This window comes from Calonectris borealis, chromosome W (assembly GCF_964195595.1).
Source record: "Calonectris borealis chromosome W, bCalBor7.hap1.2, whole genome shotgun sequence".
Lineage (NCBI taxonomy): Eukaryota > Metazoa > Chordata > Aves > Procellariiformes > Procellariidae > Calonectris > Calonectris borealis.
In genome coordinates this window covers 38927829-38951625 of record NC_134351.1, presented here as the reverse complement: position 1 = coordinate 38951625, position 23797 = coordinate 38927829, and positions in this window count along the sequence as shown.

Sequence of the window (23797 nt, the reverse complement as noted above, 5' to 3'; positions counted from 1 at the left end):
CTTATAAGCACTAAAAGTTCTCAAAGAATAAAGAACATAGGATACATGCACATGTGCTCTATTAATAAACTGAATGATTGACTCATAGTTTTCCCCATATAATTAATTTCCTGTGCTAAGATTAAGTTTTTATATACTGATGATGACAGCTGTGCCTATTTTTCACAAAATTCAGTGGAAATCCATCACTCAGCAACTTTAAAATGGTTTATTCATGCAACTCAACTGTGTGAAGAATATTTGAATAAAGCTGTTTCCCTCATGTAAAATCCAATTAAAATCTTAATGTGAATCATGGCTTACTGTCAGAAATAATTATCATAATATGCTAAAACAAGTAAACCTTTTCCCATAGGCTTATCAGCAACATCTGAAAGTAAAATGAATTAGAGAATTCAGTGATGGAAGATTTGGAAAGACTAAATTATAATTTTTCATGTTCCTAAATCTGAAAATCTTGGATAAATAAGTTTAAGGTCATACAGCTCTAGATTTTATCCTCCTATCTTGGAACGAAGAACATAAACAGTCTTATTTTAAGTCCTGGAAGTGAATTTTCAATGGTGTCTAAGGAACTGATATAATTTGAAAATCATAAATAAATAGAGTGCTGACATAAGCATTTAATTTCTGGCACAGTGGCTTCCAGAATCTTTCTCTAGCGAAGCAGAATAATTTTAAGGAAAAACTGATAATGCCCTATAATAGTTATTCTCTTGACTTTGTCATAGTAAGGACAATGCTGTATCTTCTACACAAATCAATACTTCAGTTGAAATGAAAACAGGTGTTAACTTATGTCTAAAAGTGTTAAGTTCATCCATGCATCAGGAAGGCAATTTGTTCCAAGATTCAAATTAATCAAGTCAATAAAAATGTCAATAAATAGTTTCTTTTGTATAAAACCTGATAAAATAAGTCAATATAAAAATATATATATTTACCGTTTTAAATAGACTTCTTTTGTTAAAGGAAATCTGTTTTTTTATTTTAACGGCCATATGGGAAAATTATTTATTTTGCTGTTATGTACTATTGATAGCAGTAATATCTTTCAAGCCAAACATAAAATTTTCTCATTTAAAATAAATCATGTGTGGGCTGTCTAATAGCAAAACGTCAAATATTCCAATACACCGCAATTCTTTTGATACTTGTCCTGATTTGCATTGTGATCACTAACCCATCCTCACACAGTCAACACTGACAGTTAATGAGTAGTTCACAAATACCAATAATACACATTCTGTGTATTGAATACCTACCAACCTTTTCTTTCACTGTGCCCTATTTTAATCAATCATAAATTGTGGTGTATGATTGCACAGACTCTCACATAAGCATGCGCAGAATCATTTATTGTTACAATATAAGAGAATATATCCTTTACCATAACGGGGAGGTCCCGCTGTCTCCCCCAATCATCACCCAATTCATATCCCTTATTAACTAAGAAAAACAGTCTCTCTTCCTTTTGGCAATGATCCACACGACTGCTCTCAGATCCGCTTATTCTCACGGTTAACCAGTTACATAATTCTCTTGATGTTTTCAGTTTCCTTACAGAGGAGACAACTAAGCCAGGTGTTCAGGTCTTATCTCAGGCGTATGTGCGCGTCTGCTAGTTCTCAGCGCACAGGCCAAATTCCTGTCTTATCTTGGCCAAAACTCCCAACTCCACAATTCTTCTCCACATCTCCCCCTTTTTTGTTTATCACCACCCCATTGGTAAGTAGGGTCACCATGACGCGAACTTCCATTTTGCGCACGTTGCGGATCGCAGACCGAAGGACCTGCAGGAACACTAGGAACAAAATAAACATTCCTGCCCCTATGCCAATAAACACCCACAAGCGTAGATTGAGGCCATTAAACCAATTTTTTGGATTTATCCAAGACAAGTCTTGCTGTAACCTGTCAAACACACTTTGGCTAGTCAATTCCTGTAATCTGTGAATCTGATCCTGCAGCTGATCGTGTAAAGATTGAATATTTCGCTGCAATGACAAATCGAATGCTCCCATCAAATGTCGCTTAATAAAAGTCCAATCATGTTGTGATGAATTCCATGGTAAGGGGGTTACACATAAAGATTTGTGTACGTGTTCCCAATCACACGGCAGACTAACTCTCGTTTTTAACGCTTCCTGCCGATCCCCCAACCACATCACAGTAGCCTCTAGGGCTTGTAGCCGAGATAATACCTCCTCATCAACTTTCTCTTGAATTTGGAATTCTTTATTAACATTGGTTAATGCCTCACTTACCTCATGTGCAGTTTTTACAGATTGTGTCAAGGAAGCGATAGCTGCAGTGGCACTTGCTAAAATAATAACAGCAGAAATAATTGCAAAAATTAACCAACCTAAGAATCGTTTTGCTCTTTTCTTAGACTTATCTATATCTTCTACTAGAATTCTAACAAATCTACCCAAACCATCCTCCCCTTCCCACTGTCTGGTTAAATTAACTGGTATCCATAGTTCTGCCCGACGTCGAAGGGGAAAAATATAAGCAGTTTCATTAAAATCATGTTTAGATATACAACTTCTACAAGAAGGAGAATAAAGCTGAATACAAAAGGAGTGATTACATCGAGTAATGTTTACATGCGAAGTCATAGCAAAAAGATAAGGATGAGTAGTACATACCGTCACATTAATTTCATGTATTATACTCAGATTAGCTTGTGTTTTGTTGACAATCCATACTTGAGATAGTTGCCTCGTAAAAAAGGGCAAAGCTAAACGCCACACATTCGGTTGTGGAGGGGAAAATGAACCATTATACTCCATCTGCAGGATGGGTCCTGCAGACCCACCATTGTGCCAGACTATTGAATGATTGGCTTTCTGAAAAGGCAAAACAGATTGATACAAAGATGGATCCCAAAATGACCCATACGGGCCCCAATCTATAATACGACCAACGGTTAAATTTTGTTCTCGAGGCCGTTCTCCCAAGCATGGCTTCCAGCCAAACTGTGTGATCGATGAGAGTTTGTGCAGAATGCATTGCGGAAAATCAGGAACAAAGTCACCAATTAACATATCATTATCAATAGTATTTTTTGATGCCAACCCAGGAATGGTGACCATAGTAAGGTTCGCCCGTTTTCCATGTGACACTGCTACTAAGTGTTGCTGTTTTTCAATGATCACACAATACTCTGACTTATTATCTACGGTAAGACATAATGGAGGAAAATCAGAAACAAACATTGTGTCATTAGCATAATATGTATCATTTTTCCCATCTAGAGATGGGGGAACCCAAATGCTACCTGACCATAAAGTATCACTATTGCTAATCGGCAATGACGCATCCCACCATGTCAAAGGTCGGAAAAAAGGACGGTCCACCACATGTGCCCAATAAACGTGAGCTTCCACAGGCTGAAACATCATGGTAGTGCCAATTCCCCATAGCATTATTGTGGGACAAGATTGAACAGAAAACAGCACTGTAGACCATATTGCTAATGTTGACCTGATTGCATTACCGAACCGTCATAGGAGCAGCATCCTCTCGTTGTTTTTCCTCGGGTCCTTTTTCTGGGCCATCTGCCAACACTTGCACTGGCTTGACATTCTTCGCAGGGACCCAATATGGGCCTATAGGAAGAGAAACACAAGCGTATCCCTGTCCCCAGGTAAGCAAGGGAACCGGACCTTTCCATAGACCAGATTCTAAGTGTTTATAAAATACCTTCGGATACACTTCAGTAACCTCTCCTGTTCGAAAATGCCGGTCAGCAGCCGAATGATATTGCTGCTTTGACCCTGACAAATTTAAAAAATTTAATACATAAGTGGCTTTATCTAACATCTCCTGAGGCGTAGTTCCCAGCGGATTCCCCCTTTTTTGTTTTTCAAGAATCAGCTTTAAGGAAGAGTGAGCACGTTCCACAATTGCTTGACCTGTGGGGGAATGCGGAATACCTGTAACATGATACACGCCCCATGCCTGTAGGAATAATAACAACCGTTTAGAGACATAGGCAGGTCCATTATCTGTTTTGAGTTTACGGGGGACCCCCAATACTGCAAAGCATCGAAGAAGATGTTTGATAACATCACGAGCACGTTCACCCGTATGAGCCGTTGTGACCAAAAACCCAGACCAAAAACCCATATATCAACAGACACATGAACAAAGCGCAAACGACCAAAGGAGGAAACATGAGTAACATCCATCTGCCATAGTTCATTGGAAGTCAGTCCCCTGGGATTCACAGCAGATAATACTGGCATTGGCGTGAGCCAATCCGGGCAAGCACGAACGACGTCCTGGGCCTGTTCAGCTGTAAGAGAAAACTGCTTCCGTAAGGAGCGAGCATTCTGATGAAAAAATTCATGGGATAATTTTGCTTGTTCCAAACGGCGAGGTAGGACTGCCATCAGAGTGAGTGCATCCGCAGCAGCATTACCGGAAATGAGCGGTCCTGGTAAATTAGTATGAGATCGGATATGCATAATAAAATACGGAAATCGTCTAACACGCAGCAGCTGTGCTAACTGTATTAGTAAAGAAAATAGCTGCTTATTATCTACTTCTCGAATAAATGCAGTCTCTATGCGCTGTACTATGCCTGTGACATAAGCTGAGTCTGCCACTATATTAAGTGGTATTTGAGAAAACAATTCAAAAGCACGAACAGCAGCTGCTAATTCAACTACCTGCGTAGATCCGGGTAGAGAAGTAACATCCGAAGACCAGGAGGCCTGATCTGCCTCCTCCACTTGGTGTTCAGACGTTTTCCGTCCTCCCGGCGTCTTCCACACCACTGCAGCTTTACCTGTTTTTCCAGATCCATCAATGAAAACAGTTTGCGCCTGTGGAATAGGCACAGAACTTAATAGTATGTGTGGCTGTAGTGGTAGAGACTGCAAGGAATTCAAAAGTTGATGGCGTGGTAAGTTGTGTTCTATGGAATTAACGTAATCCGCCATTGCAATCTGAAAACTCGGGCTGTTTTGTAATAATGTCCAAAATTCATCTCCTGTGAAAGGCAAATGCATAACATCTGGATCTCGACCTGTCAATTGTTGACATCGTAGTCGACCTTGTGATATCAAATGAGAGATCATTTCAATTGCAGTGGTCAATGTCTTACTAAAGGAGTGAGGTAAAAACAGCCATTCCAGAATGCGTAAGGCATCCTTTTCAGTTTGTACCCTAGCATCCCATTGTCCCAGTAAGGCAAATGGCTGAAGAGAGTGGTAAATAAGGAACAATCAAACTGGCAACAATAGCCGGATTCGATGTGCGAAGGTATCATTAATTTTATCCATTACCTGTTGCAATGCTTCTTGGGCTGGTTCCGAAAGAGATCTGGGGGATGCCAAATCAGGATCCCCTTTCAGCAACGAGAACAAGGGTGACAGTTCATGGGTGGTAATTCCCAATAGAGGTTGCACCCAATTGATTGTGCCCAACAACTTCTGTAGATCGTTCAGAGTACTTACAGTAGTAGCAAGCCGCAAGGCTTGTGGACACACATGTGACTCGAAGAGTTTCCAGCCTAGGTATTTCCAAGGAGAAACTGACTGTACCTTCTCTGCTGCTATCTGAAATCCATATCGATGCAATTCTGTGGACAAACACTCAAAAATTTGAGAGAGAGATGATTCTGTCTCAGCTGCCAACAAGATATCATCCATATAATGATACAATACAATATTTTTATACCGTTGACGAATTGACAAAAGTGCCTCTCCCACCACTATTTGACAAATGGTAGGACTATTCTTCATGCCTTGAGGTAAAACAACCCAATGGAACCGTTGCATAGGTCGATCATTGTTAATTGTAGGAACAGAAAAGGCAAACCGAATACAATCCTCTGGGTGTAAATAAATTGTAAAAAAGCAGTCTTTGAGATCAATAACTTTTAAATGCCAATCATCAGGGATCATGGTAGGATTTGGGGTCCCGGGCTGTAAGGCCCCCATGGATACCATAACGGCATTAATAGCTCGCAAATCCTGTAACAATCTCCATTTTCCTGATTTTTTAGGTATGACAAAAATAGGCATGTTCCAAGGACTGGTGGATGGCACTATGTGTCCTAATTGTAATTGCTCCTGTACTAATTCCCAAGCTTTTTCTAGCCGCTCACCTTTCAAAGGCCACTGATCAACCCACACTGGCTTGTCTGTAAGCCAAGTCAGTTTCAGGCGCGGCTGTACTTCAGTGGCCTTCATTAAAAATGTGTCATAAGTGCTACATTCCATTGTTGCAACAGATCACGTCCCCATAAGGTACATGGGACATTTAAAACATAGCGTTTCAGCATGGCGTGTTTATTTTCCGGACCTTCCACCAGTAAAGAATGCAAGCTCTGCCATGGTATTTGGGTACCACCAACTCCGGTAACGGCAGCAAAAACTTGTACTAATGGCCAATCAGAGGACCATTCAGATCTCTGAATTATCAAGACATCCGCCCCTGTATCCACCAGTCCAGTAAAAGCACGGCCATTTACTTTACACATCAACATAGGCTGACCCGTAGTTATCTTTCGAGTCCAGAATATTTGAGGCAAACCTGTGCTTCCAAATCCTGCTGACCCCCTCTGCTGGCCTAATATAGGATCTCCCTTCTCCCTTTGAACATTAGGTAACAAAATTAGCTGAGCAATGCGCTCCCCTGCGGGAATAGTACACGGAGGAGTAGGAGTCCAAGCCATAATTTTAATTTCCCCAGTATAATCAGTATCAATCACCCCAGGAAGAACAAAAAGTCCTGCCTTGGAGGTTGAGGAACGTCCTATCAATAAGGCACAAAACCCTGCTGGTAAAGGACCATACACTCCGGTGGGGAGTATGTTAACAGATTGATCTCGTATTACTGTTGATTGGCTGGTGGCCAGATCCAACCCGGCGCTTCCGAACGTAGCTGGCTTAAGGGCATGGACGGTTGGCAATTGTTCACATTTACTTCGTGCGAATTCACCCCCCAGGTTGAGGCTTGAGCCACCGGCCCTGAAATCGGGGTCCTGTTGAAGGTTCTCGGGGCACCGGACCTCGCACCCCTCCTCCCGTTTCCCCGCATCAGTCCTGGGAGCAGGTTACCATCCTTATCAAATTTGGATCGACATTGGTTACCCCAGTGATATCCCTTCTGACAATGAGGACACAGCTGAGCGAGACCTTTAATTTGGCCCTTTGTTCCTCGTCTTGCTCTGGGGCAATCTTTTTTAATATGACCTTCCTGGCCACATACAAAACACTTAGTCGCCGCTCGAGCCACCGTTAGTCGTTGAGCCAACGCCGCTGCCAATATCTCCGCTTTAAACTGTTCTGACCCCACATTTTGACAAGCTCCGATCAAATCAGTTCAAGTCTTTGCCCGATTCCGAACGGGATCTATAGCTTTTCTACAATCAGAATTAGCATTCTCAATTGCAAGCTGAAAAAGCAACAACTCGGCGGCTTCAGGAGACTCTATCTGACGTTGTATAGCAGTTTGTAATCGATCTAAAAATTGCACATAGGGTTCTTGCGCCCCTTGCCGGATCGTAGCAAATGATGATTCCGGCTTGCCAGAATCCGGCACTCGCCTTAATGCTTTCATAGCCAAATCAACCGCCTGTGTAAGCAGTTCACGGGGCAAGGCGGCTTGTGCAGCAGGTGACGCCCAATTCCCTTCACCTAACATTTCATCTCGCCCATAGGGTAGTTGCAAATTGTCCAAATTGTCCATTACCTTCGCAATAACAAGTTCACGATACTCAAAAAACCACACAGAATACTGCACCGCTGACAAAACAAGGCGTAATATAGACTTCCAATCTAAAGGAGTCATCGTATACGATTCCCCTATTGCTTGCAATAAGTTTATAGTAAATGAAGCCTGTAACCCGTACTCCTTTATCGATTTGCGCACCTCCTCAATCACCTCATATGGTAAATGAGCATACTCTGGCGCTCTGCCAGGTCGATAAATTACAGGCATTGCCTGGAGAAGCGTTATATCCCCCTTTTTTAATGCCTCCGTACGACACTCATCAAAGGACAGCCTTGGCGCTACCATACCTAAAGGCTGATATGTGGGGAGGGTGCGCGGATCCCCGCAGCGGATCTCCTCGGGGGGGGGAGGCGCAAATGGTGGTGGTTTCATGACGGACAACCGAGAAAGTGTCTTTTGTCTCTGTCGCTGTAAAATTTCATCTGCCGTTGGCGCGGATGCAGCCATTGCTTTAACTGGCGTGAGTGGAGGGTACAAATCAGGCTCTCGTTCGGGGTCTATCGAGCCCATGTCAAAGGGATCGTCTGGCTCCGAATGATCCTTCAGAGGCAGGGGCTCTGCCTGAGGCATTACAGTTTCATCAGGAGCCAACAGTTCAAATGAATCTTCCCCATCTTTTGATTCTCCCCCCGGTATTGCTGGATCAGTCACATTTTGCAACACCTGTTCGGCAGGGCGTAACTTTTGCAGAGCCGTATACACAACTCGCCAGGTAATCAATATTCCCTCTGGAACTTCTAGTTGCAAAATCTGTTTAGTCTGTAATTCCTCACCCACTTTTTGCCATTGCTTTAAATCATAACACCCGGCTGTTCCTACAGAAGGGAACCAAGGACAGTGATCCCGGACCCACGCAAGGAGTCTCACCAATTGTATTGGAGCGACCTTAAAACCTTGTTCCTTTAAAATACGTTGAAATATTTCAAGTTGAAGCTTCTGTGACTGAGATGCCGACTGCCCCATGACTAATGTATAAAGTTCGTATAACTTCCCCGCGGCTGCTCACCTGAATCGTCCTGCGACCGGTGATGAATTGAGCTCGATATGTTGATCCTCCGTTTATCCTCCGTCCAGCTCAACAGGGGTACACCACCGGATATTTCTATTTCCTTTCTTCAAGACCTTCTTTCTTTCTTCAGGTCGTTGTCGTCTTTTTTTTTTTTTCAATCGTGCCCCACATTGGATGCCATTTGTGGTGTATGATTGCACGGACTCTCACATAAGCATGCGCAGAATCATTTATTGTTACAATACAGGAGAATATATCCTTTACCATAACGGGGAGGTCCCGCTGTCTCCCCCAATCATCACCCAATTCGTATCCCTTATTAACTAAGAAAAACAGTCTCTCTTCCTTTTGGCAAAGATCCACACGACTGCTCTCAGATCCGCTTATTCTCACGGTTAACCAGTTACATAATTCTCTTGATGTTTTCAGTTTCCTTACAGAGGAGACAACTAAGCCAGATGTTCAGGTCTTATCTCAGGCGTATGTGCGCGTCTGCTAGTTCTCAGCGCACAGGCTGAATTCCTATCTTATCTTGGCCAAAACTCCCAACTCCACAATTCTTCTCCACAACCCTTGTAACTGAGTAATACAGCTTCCCACCTGGTCTCCTCGCGATCCAGACCATTCTTGATGTTAGTTGTAAAAATATTCTGCTTTGTTTCACATTGCTTAAAGAGAGAAGATTTCATAAGAAATAGGATGATGAAGTTAGTAATTTCAAAGTTAATAATTTTATGTATAAATGTGTTTTCTTGTTCTGGTGGATAAATTGCCCATTGAAGCTCATCTAAATTATTTCTTAACAGCATAGTGTAGTCAGATGGGATGACAAAGGACAGTCAGTTAAACATAGTGGCTTTTTTTGGTAAAACATTTAATTTCAGTCTGTTAGAGGCAACTGAATCAGATAGCCCCTTAGATGTGAGGCCGCTGCAGGTCCATATCCTCAGGTTCTGCCAGTAGCGAAGCTGATCAGCTGCTCCCGATGGGAGCAGACACAATACACACACAGGCCACACACATCAACACAGACATAAGTCTTCTAGTATATGTATATAGAATCAAAGAATCATAGAATCATAGAATCATAGAATCATACAGGTTGGAAAAGACCTCTAAGATCATCGTGTCCAACCGTCAACCCAACACACCATGCCCACTAAACCATGTCCCTAAGGGCCTCATCTACACGTCTTTTAAATACCTCCAGGGATGGTGACTCCACCACTTCCCTGGGCAGCCTGTTCCAAGGCCTGACCACTCTTTCAGTAAAGAAATTTCTCCTAATGTTCAATCTAAACCTCCCTTGGTGCAACTTGAGGCCATTTCCTCTCGTCCTATCGCTAGTTACTTGGCAGAAGAGACCAACACCCACCTCGCTACAACCTCCTTTCAGGTAGTTGTAGAGCATGATGAGGTCTCCCCTCAGCCTACTCTTCTCCAGGCTAAACAACCCCAGGTCCCTCAGCCGCTCCTCATAAGACTTGTGCTCCAGGCCCTTCACCAGCTTCGTTGCCCTCCTCTGGACACGCTCCAGCACCTCCATGTCCTTCTTGTAGTGAGGGGCCCAAAACGGAACACAGTATTCGAGGTGCGGCCTCACCAGTGCCGAGTACAGGGGCACGATCACCTCCCTGCTCCTGCTGGCCACACTATTTCTGATACAGGCCAGGATGCCGTTGGCCTTCTTGGCCACCTGGGCACACTGCCAGCTCATGTTCAGCCGGCTGTCAATCAGCACCCCCAGGTCCTTTTCCTCTGGGCAGCTTTCCAGCCACTCTTCCCCAAGCCTGTAGCGTTGCCTGGGGTTGTTGTGGCCCAAGTGCAGGACCCGGCACTTGGCCTTGTTGAACCTCATACAGTTGGCCTCGGCCCATCGATCCAGCCTGTCCAGGTCCCTCTGTAGAGCCTTCCTACCCTCCAGCAGATCAACACTCCTGCCCAACTTGGTGTCGTCTGCAAACTTACTGAGGGAGCACTCGATCCCCTCGTCCAGATCGTTGATAAAGATATTGAACAAGACCGGCCCCAGTACTGAGCCCTGGGGAACACCGCTCGTGACCGGCCGCCAACTGGATTTAACTCCGTTCACCACAACTCTCTGGCCTCGGCCGTCCAGCCAGTTTTTTACCCAGCGAAGAGTGTACCTGTCTAGGCCGTGAGCTGCCAGCTTCTCTAGGAGAATGCTGTGGGAGACAGTGTCAAAGGCCTTACTGAAGTCCAAGTAGACCACATCCACTGCCTTTCCTTCATCCACTAGGCGGGTCACCTGGTCATAGAAGGAGATCAGGTTGGTCAAGCAGGACCTGCCTTCCATGAACCCGTGCTGGCTGGGCCTGATCCCCTGGTTGTCCCGGACATGGCTCGTGAGCACCCTCAAAACCAACTGCTCCATGATCTTCCCCGGCACCGAGGTCAGGCTGACAGGTCTGTAGTTCCCCGGATCCTCCTTCCGGCCCTTCTTATAGATCGGCGTCACATTGGCGAGCCTCCAGTCGTCCGGAACCTCCCCAGTTAACCAGGACTGCTGGTAAATGATGGAGAGCGGCTCGGCAAGCTCCTCCGCCAGCTCCCTCAGTACCCTCGGGTGGATCCCATCCGGCCCCATAGACTTCTGAGCATCCAGGTGGCGTAGCAGGTCATTAACTTCATCCTCTTGAATTATGGGGGTTTTATCCTGCTCGTCGTCCTTGTCTTCCAGCTCAGGGGGCTGAGTACCCTGAGGATAACCACTCTGACTACTAAAGACTGAGGCAAAGAAGGCGTTGAGTACCTCAGCCTTTTCCTCGTCCTTGGTGGCAACGTTCCCCCCCGCATCCAATAGAGGATGGAGATTCTCCTTGGCTCTCCTTTTGTCATTAACATACTTATAAAAGCATTTTTTGTTGTCTCTCACGACAGTGGCCAGGTTGAGTTCTAGCCGGGCTTTTGCCTTTCTAATTTCCTCTCTGCACGACCTAACGAGATCCCTGTACTCTTCCTGAGTTGCCTGCCCCTTCTTCCACAAGTGATAAACTCTTCTTTTTTTCCTGAGTCCCAGCCAGAGCTCCCCGTTCAGCCAGGCCGGTCGCCTTCCCCGCCCGTTCTTCTTGCGGCACATGGGGACAGCCCGCTCCTGCGCCTTTAAGACTTCCTTCTTGAAGAACGTCCAGCCTTCCTGGACCCCTTTGCCCTTCAGGACTGTCTCCCAAGGGACCCTCTTGACCAGTGTCCTGAGCAGGCCAAAGTCCGCCCTCCGGAAGTCCATGGTAGTGGTTTTGCTGGCCCCCCTCCTTACTTCACCAAGTATTGAGAATGCTACCGTTTCATGGTCGCTAAGCCCAAGCCGGCCTCCGACCACCACATCTCCCACCAGTCCTTCTCTGTTCGTGAACAGCAGGTCAAGCGAGGCATCTCCCCTGGTGGGCTCGCTTACCAGCTGTGTCAGGAAGTTATCCTCCACACACTCCAGGAACCTCCTCGACTGTTTCCTCTCTGTCGTGTGGTATTTCCAGCAGACATCCGGAAAGTTGAAGTCCCCCACGAGAACAAGGGCTAGCGACTGGGAGACTTCTGCCAGCCTCTGGTAGAATATTTCGTCTGCCTCCTCATCCTGGCTAGGTGGTCTATAACAGACTCCCAGCAGGATATCTGCCTTGTTGGCTGTCGTGGTTTAACCTGGCAGGCAGCCAAACACCACGCAGCCGCTCACTCACTCCCCCCGCCCCCCCAGTGGGACGGGGAGAGAATCGGAAGGGTAAGAGTGAGAAAAACTCGTGGGTTGAGATAAAGACAGTTTAATAGAACAGAAAAGGGAGAATAATGATAATAAATAATGATAGAATATACAAAATGAGTGATGCACAATGCAATTGCTCACCACCCACGCTGACCGATAACCAAGTAGCAATCGGCACTTCCTGGATCACGCCTACCGTTCATATACTGAGCATGACGTCACATGGTATGGAATACCCCATTGGCCAGCTGGGCTGGCTGTCCTGATTATGTTCCCTCCCATCTTGTGTACCTAGCTCAGTCAGTAGGCACGGGAGCTGTCCTTGGACTAGGAGGGCACTTAGCAACAACTGAAAACATCAGTGTGTTATCAACATTCTCCTCATACTAAATCCAAAACACAGCACTAGGAAGAAATTTAACCCTATCCCAGCCGAAACTAGGACATTGGCCTTCCCCCTCATCCTTACCCACAAGCACTCGACCTCGTCATCACTACCATCGAGCTCTAGACAGTCGAAGCACTCCCTAACATACAGGGCTACTCCACCACCTCTCCTTCCTTGCCTGTCCCTTCTGAAGAGCTTATAGCCATCCATTGCAGCACTCCAATCGTGCGACTCATCCCACCGTGTTTCCGTGATGGCGACTAAGTCATAGCTACCCCGCTGCACAATGGCTTCCAGCTCCTCCTGTTTGCCACCCATGCTGCGTGCATTGGTATAGATGCACTTGAGCTGGGCTGCCGATTTCTCCCCTGACAATGGCGTGCGGTCCCTAGGCTCTTCTCTAGAGAGCCTGGTTTTATCCCCTTCCCCCTTCGAATCTAGTTTAAAGCCCTCTCGATGAGCCCGGCCAACTCACACGCGAGAATCCTTTTCCCCCTGTGAGACAGCTGAACTCCGTCCGTCGCCAGCAGGCCTGGTGCCGTGTAAACCTCCCCGTGGTCAAAGAAGCCAAAATTCTGCCGATGGCACCAGCCCCTAAGCCACGTGTTGATCCGATGAGTTTTCCTGTTCCTTTCAGTGTTCCGCCCTGCCATTAAAGGGATCGAGGAAAACACTACCTGTGCTCCCGATCCTCCCACCAGTCGCCCCAGCGCCCTGAAGTCCCTTTTGATCCCTTCGGGACTTCTCTCTGCAACCTCCTCACTGCCAGCCTGTATAACCAGTAGTGGGTAGTAATCGGAGGCCTGCACGAGACTAGGGAGCTTCCTAGTAATGTCCTTCACCCAGGCCCCAGGGAGGCAGCAGACTTCCCTGTGGGATGGGTCTGGCCGACAAATTGGGCCCTCCGTCTCCCTCAGAAGGGAATCACCAATGACAATTACCCTCCTTTTTTTCTTAGCAGAGGCAGTCGTAATTTGTGGGGCTGGCTGCCTCGCCTCGGGCAACCCCCTGGATGGGCCTTCATCTGCGTCCTCGTTCGTCTGGCCCTCAAGATCCAGAGTCCCGTATCTGTTGTGTAGGGGCAGCTGGGAAGGTTGAGGTGAGGGAGGCCGGGCGGGGGTTCGCCTGGCACCCCGAGCAGGGACCTGTGTCCATTCCCCTCCATCGCCTGGGTCTCCTCCTTCTGCCTGGTGGCAAGAGGGCAGGGGTTCTTCCGCTTCTTGCGGAGCCTCCGTGTGCTGCCCTTGCCTCAGGGACGGCAGGGTGCGGCTCCACCAATCTATCTCCCTCTCACACTCCCTGATGCTCCTTAGCCTCTCCACTTCCTCCTTCAGCTCTGCCACCAGGCTGAGCAGATCATCCACCTGGTCGCAGCGCACACAGGCATCGTCTCTGCTGCCCTCCTGTACAAGGGACAGCCTCAGGCACTCCCTGCAGCCGGAGACCTGGACAGATGTGTGTTTGCATAGGGGCTCCATCTGGGTCGCCACGTTTCTCCTGGCGATGGCTTTCGGCCGAGTGGATACCATGGCCAGGTCCTCTTCTGGGAGGGCGACGACCACGAGTTGAGCGAGCCTCTGGAGCCTGGAGGGGGGCTGCGCCCTGCTCGCACGCTCTGCCGGCGTGAACATATATATGTATGTATGTGTATTTGCACAAAAAAATGGATCACTCCAGTAGCTGGTCTTAGATACTCAGTTGACCCAGTAGCTGGCCTCAGATCCTCTGGTCTCCCCAGTTGCTGGGGAGTTTCATATGAGCCCAGAGGTTTGCAATCCCACTCCTCGACGGCTAATCCAGCTGAAAGTTCACTAGCATCCAAATGTACCCACCCAGAACAGAGAACACCCAGATGATAGTTAGAAATAGGACTTAATGAGAATATAGGGTAGACTATGGTGATCAGGCACACATCCCAGTAAGACAAGCCACCAGTTTACACTTGACTGACCCCTTTATTACCCTTTTCTCCTTATTTTCCCATGGTTGCTCCTCCCCAGTCCACTTTGATCCCTTCCTTTCCTCCCCAAATTCTTTTCCCCCTGCATCCCTTAATGAGTGCTATGCCTCCTTTGGTCTGCAAGGTGTATGGGGAAGGGAGTTTGGTTGGTTGGCTTCTCCTGGTGGGTTCCACACAAGGGACAATGGTCTGATTGTGCTTTGGTAGTCTTAGGCATAGCCGATTCCCTGCTCCCCATTTTCACTGATTAGGTTGCTAGGGTTCCTCCTGCGACCCCATCATTTTTTATCTGATCCTGTCCCGGCCTTTGTGTAGATGGTGATTAGCCTTTAATCACATAGCGTACCACAGTCTACTAGTAAATCTAAACTGCATACTAAATTGCTACAAAATTTTGTGCTTTTTTTAAATGTAGAATGGAAAGATTGTACAGTAACATGGTATTTTCCATAGTCACTATTGCTCTTGATGTTTAAATGTATTGACTTAGAGTGTCAGTATCTGAATCAGCTAATACTAAGAGTGACTTTTTTTTTGCTCTTTATGTTTTAGGAATAAAGTAGCGATACTTCCAGTAATACTAATCCTGGAATTACTTTTTTTTCTCTTGCAGATTATCAAGTGATCTGACATTCATGAAAGAGAGGAACAAAAATCTTCCTCGCACACATGAATCCTTTAGGTAGGAAACTGGACTTTTTATTTCATGACTATGCTATATATAAATAATATTTTAAAGTATTATAGTAAGATAATGACTGCGGAGTTGGGCTTGGTAGTTGGTAGAGATGAACTTCCACTATATTTCAAGAGCAATTTTCAAGTTCTAATTTAAATTCTAACTCTCAAACTCTAAAATTTTACTCTTTACAGCTTATGCTTTTCTTGTCTGTAAAAGACTGCTGTAAGAATAATAATCCTGAAATTGTGGCTAAATGTACAGACCACCAGGGAAGAAAATAGAATCTTCAGGAGCTGTAAGACTGGTAGAGGAAGATTGTCACTGTTAGCAAATTCATGTTTTATTGGGAAAACAAAGGCAGTAGAGGTGGTATTCAGAAAAAAAAACAACACTAGTAGGAAAGGAACAGTTTTTAGCTTTTGTTACATTTCTAGTATGAGTCTGAGCAAAGTACTTCATCATTCTCTGTCTTGGTTCCCCATCTGTAAATTCAGGATAATGGTGCTTTCTTCCTGTTGTCTTGGCCTTTCTTATCAGGTTAGATGTTGAGAGTTTTAAAAAGAGTTTCAAAAAGAGTTTCAGGCTCAGTTCTGTAAAATCAATAGGAGTTAGGTGCATAAATACTTTGATGGAGAATTAAGTGTCTAAAATATTTTCAAGAATCTGGGGTTTCATGTTTTTTCTTTTTCAAAAATGACTTGTGTCTTTCAGACTGAGGAGTGCATCTCCATGGGTAAGAGAAATTGTTCCATTCATCATCACATATTGACTGCTAATCAAAGGAAGGACTACAAAGGGTTATTAGGAGAAGGTTTGTTTAAGAGAGAAATTTAGGAAAAAATATATTAGAAACCCTGATATAGGCTTTTCAGGTGAAATCTAAAAGAACTTGTAGGTGCTTGCAGTTTATGCAACACAGGAATATGAAGTGCTTGGTCCCAAGAAATTAATTGGATGTCTAAGTTCCCTTACATAGCCAACAGAAGGAACTAAGCATCCCCACAAAGCACTCCACAAAACCTACATGCTAAAAATAACCACCTGGAATCAGTCACAAGAAATTCAGAACAGAAGCATATCTGAACTCCCTATCTTCTCTGGAGCTTATACACCTTCATGAAGGCTGTACTGAGTGCCTGAGAGATTCAGAATTTGGAGACTTCCAATTAGGTCTCATTCAGAGAGGGAAAGCAGAGATCTGGACACACTGCACATCCACAGCTTTAATTTTCAGTATAATCCCAACCATCACTGTCATTCAGAAACACATCTAGTGATAGCAATGCCGAAGTCTTGATTAGGGACATATATCAGTGTTGGCATTTGAGAACTCAGTGTGGGAAGGCAGATTCATGCAATGCTCACAGTACAGTTGAATGTATGGCCAGTAGGATTCTGGATGGTATAGCAGACTGTCACATTCTTGCTTTATTTTGTTCTTTATTTGTACTTGGTTTCATACGGCTGTAGTTCAGTCTTTCAAATGGTAATGAACTGTGGTGTTTTGAGACTCCTTAAATTGCCTTCCCGCAGGCCTGAAAGACAAATGTTGCTTATCATCATAACTAGTGGGAATGTGAATCTTGTTCAGTACAGATAGGTAAAGTACTTTGGGCTTTAGATTTCTTTGGCAGCACAAACAAAGCTTGTGATGGACAAAATGTCATTGCCAGTGGATGCTATACAGTTGTTCCTGCAAGCCTGAAAACATTGCAGATAGAAATTTTTTCCATCTGTGCAGGACTGAGTAAAGACTTCTCTGTCAATCTCAAGAAAAGTATCCATCAGCATAGCCAAGAAAAAGAGAGAAAAGAATGTAAGAACTAGAACTCAAGTAGGACAAGGACATTTTTCTCTCAACCCTGCTCCATAGCACCTGATTTCAGTATTGGCATTTAACTTTCAGCTTCATCTAGTAGCATTGTAAGCACAGTTTTCAAACCTACAATTTCATAATATTATTAATTACAGAGTAGGGTTATTTTACAGGAATATCTAGCACTTCTGTGAATTCTAAAATCCCAGTAATCATTTCCATCTCCATGAAGGTACACTGTTTTCTGGGGCGCAATGTGCAGCTGTTGAATACTATATAATAGCTGTGTTAAAAGGGGGAATTCAACTATAATGTCAGAACGTAATAACTTTGTTGGAATGAAATCAAAACCTTCAAAAAGGAGGCATATGATCTTTTAATTACCAGTTACTCAACCCTTGGTTTTGCATGACATTCTGGCAAATCAATGTCCACTGTGTCCCTTACAAAAGAATGTATTCAGTCCTAAAAGTGAGGCATTCCCTCACAGCATCTTCAATAATGCTAGTTACCCTTTTATGAAAACATTTTCAAGTTGTAGATAGGGGAGGCGCACTTTTGATACAGTTATGGCAGTGGGCATTATTTTTTCTATTAAAGCAAGTATTTTTAAAAAACAAGACATTTGACCCACAAATACCAAATACCAGGCAACCATGGAAACACAGGCACTGGAACAAATGGAATATGGTTAATATGCCTGGAGCCTCCTGGCCACTGCTCTGCTGCTGCTTACATTCCTTCAGAAAGCAATACAAATATCAGAATGAAGCTTTTCTAAGATGTTTTTAAGCATGATCTTCAAATAAACAGAGGTTCTGATAATTCTTTAATACAAAATATTTTGAAAGCATTAAATCCTGAATGTAAAATAGGACATCCAGCCATCTCATACTTCTGCACAGTTTTCTAACTGTTAATAATTCAAGGTATTTAACTTGAATTGAAACACTGGCCTGGAAAGCATATATTGGATCACGAAGTCCAGTCCTCAGCTATCATAAACAACCATGTCATATATATTTCATAATAGATCAGACTACCTGGGAAAACTACATGGGATTTTTTTGCTTTTGGAAGACTATTCCAGAAACTCACTGCTGGGATGATGACATTTTTCTCTCATTTTTGGAGCTAATTATGGCCATCTATTCTTGTTCCAACATTTGGTAGAGTTTACACATTCTTATTTTCCCTCTTTTGATGCTAATCCCCTGCTATGTTTATAGAAGACAATCATCTCTGAGTGGAGTAAAAAGCCAATTCTTTAAATTGCCATAATGAGACAGCCTCTGTGTCCCCTGCCTATCTTTGTAGCTGTATTCTAAATCTGTTCAAAATAGGTTAACCTGTTTTTTTTCCCCGAGTATAGGTGACCAGAATTGTACACAGAGTTTAGTCTGTGGCACTTATATGTCCATATTCCTCCCCTTTATCTCTCCTGTTCTTTTTAACCACATTACAGAAGTGGTTCATGATCAACTAATTTTTAGAAAACAAATGCGCCCAAGGAAAAATACTTGTTTTTAAAAGCATTCATTTCATCCTATTTCTATCAATTTGGTTCATTAGGTCTTCAGTTTCCAGAATTATCCTGTTTTCCTTGCAGAGTGCTCTAATTGATTCTATGATTCTAATACAGCTCTTTCTTGATGATGCCTCTCTATTTTGTTGTATTGACAAATTTTATTCTTTTACTCACTGTAATCATTTTCTCTCATCTGTCATTTCGTCACACAGAAAAGATACGTCTGTAAAACAAAAAAAATAACCATGGTACCAGTTCCCTATAGGGAAGCACAGTATGAGTCTCAGTTTGAAAGTGCTGTATTTTGCAAACGTTCCAAATATTTTTGGAAATAATCATAGAATCATAGAGTCATTAAGGTTGGAAAAGACCTCTAAGATCATCGAGTCCAACCGTCAACCCAACACCACCATGCCCACTACACCATGTCCCTAAGCGCCACATCTACACGTCTTTTAAATACTTCCAGGGATGGTGACTCCACCACTTCCCTGGGCAGCCTGTTCCAAGGCTTGACAACCCTTTCGGTGAAGAAATTTTTCCTAATGTCCAATCTAAACCTCCCTTGGCGCAACTTGAGGCCATTTCCTCTCGTCCTATCGCTAGTTACTTGGCAGAAGAGACCAACACCCACCTCACTACAACCTCCTTTCAGGTAGTTGTAGAGCGTGATAAGGTCTCCCCTCAGCCTCCTCTTCTCCAGACTAAACAGTCCCAGTTCCCTCAGCCGCTCCTCATAAGACTTGCTCTCCAGACCCTTCACCAGCTTCGTTGCCCTTCTCTGGACACGCTCCAGCACCTCCATGTCCTTCTTGTAGTGAGGGGCCCAAAACGGAACACAGTATTCGAGGTGCGGCCTCACCAGGGCCGAGTACAGGGGCACGATCACCTCTTTACTCCTGCGGGCCACACTATTTCTGATACAGGCCAGGATGCCGTTGGCCTTCTTGGCCACCTGGGCACACTGCCGGCTCATGTTCAGCTGGCTGTCAACCAGCACCCCCAGGTCCTTTTCCTCTGGGCAGCTTTCCAGCCACTCTTCCCCAAGCCTGTAGCGTTGCCTGGGGTTGTTGTGGCCCAAGTGCAGGACCCGGCACTTGGCCTTCTTAAACCTCATACAATTGGCCTCAGCCCATCGATCCAGCCTGTCCAGGTCCCTCTGCAGAGCCTTCCTACCCTCGAGCAGATCAACACTCCCGCCCAACTTGGTGTCATCTGCAAACTTACTGAGGGAGCACTCAATCCCCTCATCCAGATCATTGATAAAGATATTGAACAAGACTTGCCCCAAAACTGAGCCCTGGGGAACACCGCTCGTGACCGGCCGCCAACTGGATTTAACTCCATTCACCACAACTCTCTGGGCTCGGCCATACAGCCAGTGTTTTACCCAGCAAAGAGTGTACCTGTTTAAGCGGTGAGCTGCCAGTTTCTCCAGGAGAATGCTGTGGGAGACAGTGTCAAAGGCCTTACTGAAGTCCAGGTAGACCACATCCACAGCCTTTCCCTCATCCACTAGGCGGGTCACCTGCTCATAGAAGGAGATCAGGTTGGTCAAGCAGGACCTGCCTTCCATAAACCCATGCTGGCTGGGCCTGATCCCCTGGTTGTCCCGCACATAGCTTGTGAGCGCCCTCAAGACGAACCACTCCATAATCTTCCCCGGCACCGAGGTCAGTCTGACAGGCCTGTAGTTCCCCGGATCCTCCCTCCGGCCCTTCTTGTAGATGGGCATCACATTGGCAAGCCTCCAGTCGTCCAGGACCTCCCCAGTTAAACAGGGCTGCTGGTAAATGATGGAGAGTGGCTTGGCAAGCTCCTCCGCCAGCTCCCTCAGTACCCTCGAGTGGATCCCATCTGGCCCCATAGACGTGTGAGCATCCAGGTGGCATAGCAGGTCGTTAACTGCTTCCTCTTGGATTATGGGGGGTTTATACTGCTCGCCGCCCCTGTCTTCCTGCTCAGGGGGCTGAATACCCTGAGGATAACTGGTCTGACTATTAAAGACTGAGGCAAAGAAGGCATTAAGTACCTGTCCTGGTGTCGGCTGGGATAGAGATAAATTTCTTCCTAGTGCTGTGTTTTGGATTTAGTATGAGAAGAATGTTGATAACACACTGATGTTTTAGTTGTTGCTAAGTAGTGTTTACTCTAGTCAAGGACTTTTCAGCTTCCCATGCTCTGCCAGGTGCAGAAGAAGCTGGGAGGGAGCGTAGTCAGGACAGCTGACCCAAATGACCAATGGGGTATTCCATACCATATGACGTCATGCTCAGTATATAAAGCTGGGGGAAGAAGAAGGAAGTGGGGGATGTTCGGAGTGATGGCATTTGTCTTCCCAAGTAAATACAACACAGCAGAGAGGAAACAGTCAAGGAGGTTCCTGGAGTGTGTGGAAGATAACTTCCTGACACAGTTGGTAAGCGAGCCAACCAGGGGAGGTGCCTCGCTTGACCTGCTGTTTACAAACAGAGAAGGACTGGTGGGAGATGTGGTGGTCAGAGGCCGTCTTGGGCTTAGCGACCATGAAATGATAGAATTCTCGATACTTGGTGAAGTAAGGAGGGGGACCAGCAAAACCGCTACCATGGACTTCCGGAGGGCGGACTTTGGCCTGCTCAGGACACTGGTCGAGAGGGTCCCTTGGGAGACAGTCCTGAAGGGCAAAGGGGTCCAGGAAGGCTGGACACTCTTCAAGAAGGAAGTCTTAAAGGCGCAGGAGCAGGCTGTCCCCATGTGCCGCAAGAAGAACGGGCGGGGAAGATGACCGGCCTGGCTGAACGGGGAGCTCTTGCTGGGACTCAGGAAAAAAAGGAGTTTACCACTTGTGGAAGAAGGGGCAGGCAACTCAAGAAGAGTACAGGGATCTCGTTAGGTTGTGCAGAGAGGAAATTAGAAAGGCAAAAGCCCAGCTAGAACGCAATCTGGCCACTGTCGTAAGAGACAACAAAAAAAGTTTTTACAAATATATTAACGACAAAAAGAGAGCCAAGGAGAATCTCCATCCTTTATTGGATGCAGGGGGGAACGTTGCCACCGAGGACGAGGATAAGGCTAAGGTACTTAACGCCTTCTTTGCCTCAGTCTATGGGGCCAGATGGGATCCACCTGAGGGTACTGAGGGAGCTGGCGGAGGAGCTTGCCAAGCCACTCTCCATCATTTACCAGCAGTCCTGGTTAACAGGGGAGGTCCTGGACCACTGGAGGCTTGGCAATGTGACGCCCATCTACAAGAAGGGCCGGAAGGAGGATCCAGGGAACGACAGACCGGTCAGCCTGACCTCAGTGCTGGGGAAGATTATGGAGCGGTTCGTCTTGAGGGCGCTCACAAGCCATGTGCGGGACAACCAGGGGATCAGGCCCAGCCAGCACGGGTTCATGGAAGGCAGGTCCTGCTTGACCAACCTGATCTCCTTCTATGAGCAGGTGACCCGCCTAGTGGATGAGGGAAAGGCTGTGGATGTGGTCTACCTGGACTTCAGTAAGGCCTTTGACACTGTCTCCCACAGCATTCTCCTAGAGAAGCTGGCGGCTCATGGGTTAGACAGGTACACTCTTTGCTGGGTAAAACACTGGCTGGACGGCCGAGCCCAGAGAGTTGTGGTGAATGGAGTTAAATCCAGTTGGCGGCCGGTCACAAGCGGTGTTCCCCAGGGCTCAGTACTGGGGCCGATCCTGTTCAATATCTTTATCAATGATCTGGACGAGGGGATTGAGTGCTCCCTCAGTAAGTTTGCAGATGACACCAAGTTGGGCGGGAGTGTTGATCTGCTCGAGGGTAGGAAGGCTCTGCAGAGGGACCTGGACAGGCTGGATCGATGGGCCGAGGCCAACTGTATGAGGTTCAACAAGGCCAAGTGCCGGGTCCTGCACTTGGGCCACAACAACCCCAGGCAACGCTACAGGCTTGGGGAAGAGTGGCTGGAAAGCTGCCCAGAGGAAAAGGACCTGGGGGTGCTGGTTGACAGCCGGCTGAACATGAGCCGGCAGTGTGCCCAGGTGGCCAAGAAGGCCAACGGCATCCTGGCCTTTATCAGAAATAGTGTGGCCAGCAGGAGCAGGGAGGTGATCGTGCCCCTGTACTCGGCCCTGGTGAGGCTGCACCTTGAATACTGTGTTCTGTTTTGGGCCCCTCACTACAAGAAGGACATGGAGGTGCTGGAGTGTGTCCAGAGAAGGGCAACGAAGCTGGTGAAGGGCCTGGAGCACAAGTCTTATGAGGAGCGGCTGAGGGAACTGGGACTGTTTAGCCTGGAGAAGAGGAGGCTGAGGGGAGACCTTATCGTGGTCTACAACTACCTGAAAGGAGGTTGTCGTGAGGTGGGTGTTGGTCTCTTCTGCCAAGTAACTAGCGACAGGACGAGAGGAAATGGCTTCAAGTTGCGCCAAGGGAGGTTTAGATTGGACATTAGGAAAAATTTCTTCACCGAAAGGGTTGTCAAGCCTTGGAACAGGCTGCCGAGGGAAGTGGTGGAGTCACCATCCCTGGAAGTATTTAAAAGACGTGTAGATGTGGCGCTTAGGGACATGGTTTAGTGGGCATGGTGGTGTTGGGTTGATGGTTGGACTCGATGATCTTACAGGTCTTTTCCAACCTTAATTATTCTATGAAATATGCCTGGATATTCAGAAGTGGTATATGGAAATGTGCCAGCTGTTGTTCTTCATCACATTGTCCACAGTAAACATATTTTAGACTCATTTCAATTAACTGATGTTTCATTTGCCTTTGCGCTTGAAACACATGTATGTGCTGACGGATTATAGTTTCTTGATACAGAAAATGAATTGCATAATGAAAATTGAGTCATCTGATTAAACACAAAGAACTTTTCCTCAGCAATGAGCTTGTTCCCACGCTGTGCTACACTGAATGGGTTTCAATCATACAAATACCTGTCAGATGTGCTTGGTTGGAGTGGAATGCTGAGGTAAGAAGTTTCC